Source organism: Lactuca sativa, chromosome 1 (genome assembly GCF_002870075.4).
Source record: "Lactuca sativa cultivar Salinas chromosome 1, Lsat_Salinas_v11, whole genome shotgun sequence".
Taxonomy (NCBI): domain Eukaryota; kingdom Viridiplantae; phylum Streptophyta; class Magnoliopsida; order Asterales; family Asteraceae; genus Lactuca; species Lactuca sativa.
Genome location: NC_056623.2, coordinates 123,008,546 through 123,017,443, shown reverse-complemented (window position 1 = coordinate 123,017,443; position 8,898 = coordinate 123,008,546).

Here is an 8,898-nt window from a genome sequence, read left to right as displayed (position 1 = left end):
TGTAACAACCAAAAATTTCACACAAAAAATTTTATTTTTAACAATCATAAAACACGTGTCTCATTAACAAAATAAAAATATCCATCAACAAAGTTTTCAAAACAACAAGTCAAATCCAGGATCGACAAACATAGATCCATATTAAGAGTGTGTGTACAATTATGCCGGCGCTTTGCTGCGATTCTCTGGGGTACCTGAAACACATAACACATAACACGGTAAGCATGAATGCTTAGTGAGTTCCCCAAAATACCACATACAACAATTCGCCACTCAAGGCTATACTTTGTACGACCCTCTGGTCACTGTGTCTCAGCGGGACCCTCTAGTTCTGTAGCTCGTTGGACCCTCTGGCCCGGTCTATCTCGTTGGACCCTCCGATCCGGTCTGGTTGAGGACTCTTCGGCCTCATAAATCGTTGGACCCTCCAGTCCGGTCAGAATAGCACATAGCATACATAAATCACAATATACGTAATCTCAAGAAAACACGTATGACCTTTCGGTCCACACATAGATACCACCCTAGGTAATGTATAGTGAGATGACTCACCTCGGATAAACTCGGATGATCTCGTACTCGAAACACTGATCTAGCCTCCGCCTAAAAGACCATTATACCCTTCCTGACCTCTTACACTCATCTTGACCAAACTCTAAGGTCAACAAACGTCAACTCCAGTCAACATTCCATCTTTTGACCAGACTCGTCTAGTGCACTCGGACGACTCGTCGAGTCCAGTCAATTCATGGCAACCCTAGTAAGCTCCAACTCGAAGAGCTAACCCCTAACTCGTCGGGTCACCACTTGACTCAGTTCATCGGGATAAAATCCCAGGCTACTCGTCGAGTCAGCGGCTCGACTCGGCGAGTCTATTCAGACTCTTTTGCATTCAACCATTTTAGTGCAAGATACTTTCCCAAACTTCAGATCTATGCACTCAAGGCTCATTAATCACGTAAAGGTTCGACCTTTATGTCCATGCATCACTCATCTATCTCTAATTGACAAAATAACCCTCAAAATGGTGTCTTTGGTTCAATATTCTTATGTAACTGCATAAAGTTAGGTTCTTGGGACTCTCTGGACCTCTCAAGGTCCAGATCTGATGTCTAAGCCTCAAAGGGACTTCACATGCTTTATATCTCAACTTAAAAGAGGGTAAAGAAGCCCTAAATTCATGAGATATACTAATCATATGAAAACATGTATGGATTCATACTTCCAACAGCAGCCTTGAATGAAATAGTGGAAGATCTGAGCCCCCCAAGTCAGTCAAGCTTGAGCCTTCTCCTTCTTCCTTGCAAGAATGCACCAAAATGAAGCAATTAGCTCCCTCTATCTATCTAAGCTCTCTGGATCGATTTGGGCTCTCTCAAGGGGAAGTGTGGCCGCAAATGAAGGCCATAAGAGCCTTTAAATAGGTCACAAACCCGGGCAATTAGGGTTTTCCTCAGCAGCGCTGACTCAGCGAGTCAGATACCCGACTCGTCGAGTCCATTCATTAAACAAGTCACCAAGCCGCGACCCCAATCAAAGAGTTGAGGTACCAACTCGTCGAGTCCCTCCAAAATTCTTAAATTAAAAATTTTAAGAATAATATACCTGGAAAACCGGATGTTACAAATGTCATACAAATTGATGGATAGATAATCAGCATAAGGATCTTGATGATTTTTTTGAGAGTTAAGAGTTGTATTAACATAATGGAGCATGCAGTTAAGTCCGAATTTGTTTTGAAAAAGATTTCCATAACAATTGATGTTTATGATTCTTCACTTTTACCATGTGCCTTTGATCAATAGAGTATTCTTGGTGTAGAATGTACTAATTCTTTCCCTTTCGATTTAGATTTGAGTTTCTCGATTATTGGAAGGATAGAGTGGATGGAATTTTACATAGTATTAACCATATGGAGAGATGGACAAATCAAGTTGTCCTGAGTCAGAGGCAGGGAAAGCATAGTTGATGAACAGAACAAAATGATGTTGGTGTAGTCTTCCATCAGGATGAAGAGGTGAGATACATGACGTAGGATTTAGATATTCCTTTTGAGCTTGTATATAAATACTTTATTCAAGTGCCTTGTGGAGTTCATCTTGAGACTAGCATGTCACACCCCAAAACCGAAACGACGGAAACGTTCTGGGGTGGATGACTTCATGTCAAGTATCACAACACATGCATTATAGTAATCAAAGTACAACAAAACATTGCATTAATAGTAATAATTTTACATGGTTACATTACAATACATCAAAGTAATACAAGTAATAAAATAAGTACAACGTGGTACTAAGCTATCTTCATCAATAGCTCATGGGATGTACCTGTCTAATTTCTGACCTGAGAATACAAGTTATTTGAAAAGCGAGTATCAACATTTTTACAAATGCTGGTGAGCTCATAAGTATTTAGTGACATTTATTCAAATATCTTTATAAAGTAGTAGTTTAAGTGTTTACTGTGTATTAGAGTTCTTTCCAGAAAATCCTATATTTTCTTTAATAAAGCAGCCTTCTACCAAGACTGGTCAGTGTTTTTTGGTAAAAAGTCATTTTCCCTACATTGCTATCATTATCAAAATACTAAATTTGATTATTGAGGAAAGCAAACGACAACAGGGAATAACATATGCCTCAGCAGTGAGGACTGCTGACTAAGGTAAGGAATCATAGACTCCAAGAGAGTATCGAACTAACGACACACCTGGTTTAGTCTAACGAGTAGAGACTCAGACCCCAGAAGGTACCAAATGAAAGGTACAACTGGTAAGGACTAAAACAGTGAAAAACAGACCCCAGACAATATCAAATGAAAGATACGTCTTGTAAGGTCAAAATAGAGAAAACAGACCCCAGACAGTATCAAATGAAAGATACGTCTTGTAAGGTCAAAACAGTGTGACTCTGAAAATGAATTACCAGCATACAGTGTAAATTGCCGGTGAAATACCGTTACCTTAAGGCCAAAGAATTATAAGGTAACCCGAGATACTCATAACCATACTGACTAGAGTACCAGGCGCCCTACAAGTGTCTAAAATATGACATTTGTCACCCGTTGGCTTGGTAGGCCGGGACTGTAGCTAGCAGTCTGGGTGCGGGGGTGTCAATCCCGTATAGATCTATACACACAATGTCCGCTCTCCCTACATGAGATTCTGGTTACCAACTAGACGACAAAGAAGGCCGTGTCCTGAAGATGCATCCCAAATAGTGGGTAGAGACTTCCAAATAGTGGGAAGTGTGTAAGTGTTGAACTAGAGGTAGAGACTTCCAAATAGTGGGTAGTGTGTTTCTAATGTAAGTGTAGACTAGAGGTAGAGACTCTCAACTGAACTGACTAGAGAATTCCTGTATGTCCATACTCATATACATAATATATAACTAATGAATCAAACGACCTTCGGACGACCATCCGATCCCACCAGACCACATCTCAACGAAGAAAAGGAAATAGGACGGACGAGCCTTCCTAAGTCTTTCAATCATTACTTATATGTACCTATATAAGCACAGACATACATCTAACTACGACTGAGTGTGTATCAAGTAGAAGTGATTCTTGTGAAATAGGAGTGTCTAACAAGTGAAGTAGGAGCGGTCGCAAGTGAAGTAGGAGTGTCGAACAAGTATAAGTGTATCACGAAGTAGAGACAACAATAAGTGAAGTAAGAGCGTCTATCAGGTATAAGCGACTACAAGTATAAGTGATATAGAGACAATAACCGGTATAAGCGTATCATGAAGGAAATGCGTTATCAAGTAGGAGTTTTAAATAAGTAAAAGCGAAGCAGCAGTAACTAACAAGTGAAAGTATACGTCGTGAAAGGGAACTTCGATGAAAACCTTGGAAAACCTTTATACTTAGGAAATTCACATTTTGGTATTCTTTGGTAAAATAAGTTTGAAAACCTTTAGAAATCTTTGGAATCTTTATAAACCAGTTTCAAAATGAGTTTAGATAAAGCATTATAAGTAAGAGTTTTGGAAACAATTAAAAACCTTTTTGAAACCATTATAGTATCCTACTCGGTAAAACAGTGTACAATGTGGTAAAATCTTGTGCATGCGGGTTATCAAATCACATGTGATTGATATGATAACTGGCATGTTTAACTTGTATTCCCCCCCTATAAAACATGTAAAAACATTTAAAAGGTTCATTCAGGGGTATGAACTCACCTGGTGGAAGTAGGTCCGACGAGGGTGCCGTTTGGGCGTTCGGTGCCACGTAGGGACTCGAACACACTCAATGATCTATTTAACATATGATAACATATGTTCACATACAATTAGTATATTTAATACTAATTAAACACGTATACGCACTCAAAGGAGCGGAAAACACTTTGGTTAAGTGTTTGGGGTGTCCCGGGTAGCGTCTAAAGGTGTGTATGGCTTAGGAATGGAGTTTAATCTCCGAGAGTAAACCCTTAAACTCATGGTGAGGGGTTCTAGTGTGTTTTAAGGTTTCAATCTTGTTCATGGAATTATTCAAGGTCCAAATCTAAGTGGTATGGATGAGTTTAAGGCTTCTAAGGGCACCATTATGGAGTTTACGGCCCATGAACCATCCCTAAGGGAGTTCACGGCCGTGAACTCCTATACCATGGTTTTATTGAAGTTTCAAGCCCTTATTACACTCCTAGCATTTTTTAGAAGTGGTCTAAGGCCATTTGGGGGACAAAACTTAATGTTTTGACATGTTTAATGGTGTTTACGGCCCTGGTACATGCCTGGGCCGTAAACTCCTTTTGTCCCTTCATTTTGTTGTGCTTTATGGCCCTAAGCATTTTCTAAGTTCATATCTAAATTCTATCATGCCTTAGATGGGTTTTTGGGACCATTTAACATGGAAATTGGGTGTTTACGGCCTAAGCATAAGCTTGGGCCGTAAACCCTCTTTTAGGTCCTAAAAACTTGTGTTTTGGTGTCCAAACTCATCTAGGTATATCCCTTAATTAGCATGCAAGCCTAAAGGAAGGAAAAATTGGGGTTTGGCCAAGTTTTGGGGTGTTTACGGCCTAAGGAGCTTCTTAAGCCATAAACTCCTTGTTTGCCCCTCATTCTTATGATTTTCTAGATATAAACACTTAGATGTATGATTAGAACAAGTTAGGAAAGAAAATCTTACGTTTGGAAGCCGGAATTCGCAGTTTTGGAGTCGGATTCGGGTCTAGAGAGAGAGAGAGTAGTGAGAGAGAGGGTGGAAAAGCTCCAAATGGAGTTTACTCCCCCTTATATATGGGTGGGAGTTGGAGCTCAGTGGGATTCTACCCGATACTACCGGTAAACGGGGCTTTTGGTCGCACCCGATTTAGTGGTCGTAATAATAAAACTTAACATTTTCCAAATAAATGGAAATGTGTGTTATGTGTTTCTTTTCCTTTTATCACGACTTAACGACATATTAAATATAAACAAATGAAAAGTTTATTTAATTGAGGATCTCTAATTAACGGAACTTTTATAAACTGGAAAATTCCGTTAACGGTAACGGGGAAATGTAACGGAACAACTTGGGTTGTCACATAGCATCACATGTCAATGTTGATGAGTTGTTGAGTAGTTGGAGTAATGAGTTCCTTGAAACTAGGAAATGTTATCTCTAGGGCAGGTAATTCATCATCATCTTTTTTTTTATCAGATAGCCTTCATCAACGAGCTCTATCATGGGATTGAATTTTGGAGGGGAACTAGGCTGAGAAACTCTGAAGTCGTCGACAGTGAGCTTTGTCTTCATTTTGGTTAATTCCAAGCTCCGGTTTACTTGATTATCTTTCATAAATGGCCATTTGAACCATTTTAGTTTTTCTTCTTCAGAGATGATTTTTGTGAAAGAGGGTTTCTTTTTTGAGCTTGGAGAGCTAGGATCACTTTGACACCATCAAGCATGTCATCATCCTCTTCATCAATCTCTTTGTTATTGGTGTTTTGTCTCTAAGCTGAAAGACTTGACTTGGTTGCCATTGTCTCAGTTGATAACCACTAGTACTAACTCCTTCTCCCCCTTTTGCAACCAAGGGCCTAGCTTTGGATGCAAGCGCAAATTCTTCTTGAAGATCTTCGAGTTTGGCAAAGACTTTTCGAAAACTTACATTGACAATCTTGGTAAGATTCTCATGGAAAATATGGGTTTGTTTGATAAGTTCGTTCGGTTCAGACACCAAGTCATCATGGACTTTCAGCACTTTGTTCACGGTATCAATGTGAGTATCTAAATTTTCAAAGTATCGTTTGTCGGATTCTTCAAGAACATTATAATATTTGTGATGTGCATAGAAGTACCCACTAATTTTAATATTTATAACCTAACAAACTTAGACTAACTATGCACTTGTAGGCAGTGTACCTAGTTAGATTACAGTATAGCTTGGGTAAGTCAGGTGTCGATCATAGGGAACGGTGTTATTAATTAATCTATTTACTATGTATTAAATTAATCTAATTATTTTAAAGCTAAAAGGGGTTTTTATCTGATTTTGCAACATCAGACTAACTTAACTCAAATTCAATCAATAATTAAAAACACTCTTATCTAGTTCGAATCCACTTCGTCCTTATGGCTAGCTAATAATTATGGATTATTAAGTTTGTTGTTATTATATTTGTAATTTAGGTCTAAATTTACCAGTAGTTAATTAATTCATGTATAACTATGTATGGTCACACACAATTAAACACATAACCAATTATGCTTATGAATATGCTATGTAAACACAATTATGGTCATAATCTATGTTCTCTAGCACAACAAAGGTAATTACTTCAATTACTAACTAAGATTTTGGTTGATCCTAGCTCTAGCAATTCAATGTTCACTAAATTACTAGGTTATCAAGTTCATGCAGTTAATGGTCACTAAGCTACACATAACATGAATTTAAGCAACTAAAGCAACAAAATAAGCATGCTAGATAACAATAAATCAAACACAAGCCAATCACCAACTAAATAAATCCATATAAAATTATGCCATTCATAAGTTAAAAGCTTCATCTAGCTAGATAAGAGTAGCTAGATTCAGCTGCTCATAATAGCAACTAACACATAAACACAACTTAAATAAGAAAACATGTTCATAAGTATCAAACAAGTAAACTAATTATGGACTTTTACTCTTTTGGTGTTGAAAACCCTTTTTCCAGAACCTTACTTCTGCTGTAAATCGCCTCCTGGAACCTCTTCCTTCAGCCAAAAGTCTCCAGTTCGTAACAGAGAGGGGTTTATATAGTTTTTGGAAAATCACGTTCCACGTTGTGGCAGGAAGCTCCACGACGTGACTTCAGGAATTATCCGTATTCGCCAAGGATTCTTTCTTTGCGTACTTATCTTCTGGAAAGATCGATTCCACGTCGTGGCCATCAAGTTCACATTGTGACCCTAGTATATTCCGTGAATGAGTTCATCTTTTATGCTTCCACCCTCAAATGTTCCATAAATTGTCACTTCTGGTCCCTTTCTTCTAAAATGCTTTATTTTGGCTGCAAATAACATTTTATCCTCATAAGTACCATAATTCTTTGCAAATAACAAAAATATTAAATAAAATGTAGATCAATATTGCCTAAAACTATGTATAAATATGACAATATCAATCTGAATCTTCGAGGTATGAAATTTAGAGCAATCTATGAGTTTTTTGTTGGTCATGACGTTCAGAATGTATCACCATGACATGACATGGATGCATGAGAAGCGTATCTCATTTAGATGTCACAACATGACATTTGGGCATGGGAAAACCATAATTTTCTGGGTTTTGAGCCTTATTTAAGGGATGTGACGACTAGGATTTTCACACCCTCAGACTCCATTACCTCCCGTTTTCCATAAAAGAATCCTTAGCCTATATTTTTGAAGATGTCAAACTTTTTTTGGTATTCTTGGTGTCTTGAAGGAGGAGGCATTCTTGGTTTAAAGATCTAGCTTTCAAGTCTTATCATCATCTTCTATCTCATATTTTGGACCTTTGTAAGTGTTCAAGTTCCAAGCTTTATTGTCCTATGTTTCTAGATCTAGGTTTGTGGCATACCCATTTTCATGGTCAGAAAATACATTTTTATTTATGCTTATTTTAAAACAGAGTATTCTTTATTTTGTGGTACTTGGTCCCGTAAATGTATTTTCAAAGAAATGTTTTTCAATGATTTATAACAACTTGGGATATCATAACTTACACATAACATAAGCATAAATTGGACTTACAGTATCTGAGACTATTAGTCTACGTCTACTTGAATCATTCATTATTCATGTATATTTATTCAGTAACCTATGATACAGAGAAGCCGAGTGGGTCAGATTCCAAAATCTGGTGAGTACATGGGGTTTTAAACCCATAATAATATACCTAATATGTTTAATTATCAAACAACTAACTCGACTACCCATCCCCATTTTCTTTATATTTTTTTTTCCTAAGGATCTGTCCTAAGGATCATTTTAATCATCGTTGCTAAAAATACTTTTACAATGATTTCTCTGCAGTATGTGTTAGTACGAAGTAGAGTACATCAAATGGGCACAAGGTCCATCACCTACAGGTTATAAACTTACTGTTCCACAGGACTATCATCAAAGTGTCTGGTGGTCGTCATCTATACTATGTTAGATGACTACATCGCTTATTACAACAGTCCTAGTAAGTTAAGGATTTTTATAATTATTTTCATCTCTCATCATCCATATTCCTCATTATTCTATTCCTCCATCATTACCCATCACTACCTAATATGTTATGTATAAGAAAATACATATATAGTAAATTGTATAAAAATCATCTTATGTTATTTCATCTTACACATAACATTTTTGCATAATAACATATAACATTCAATTATAAAAATACATCGTATCTATGTGTAAGATGAAAGTAACTATGCACTCACTT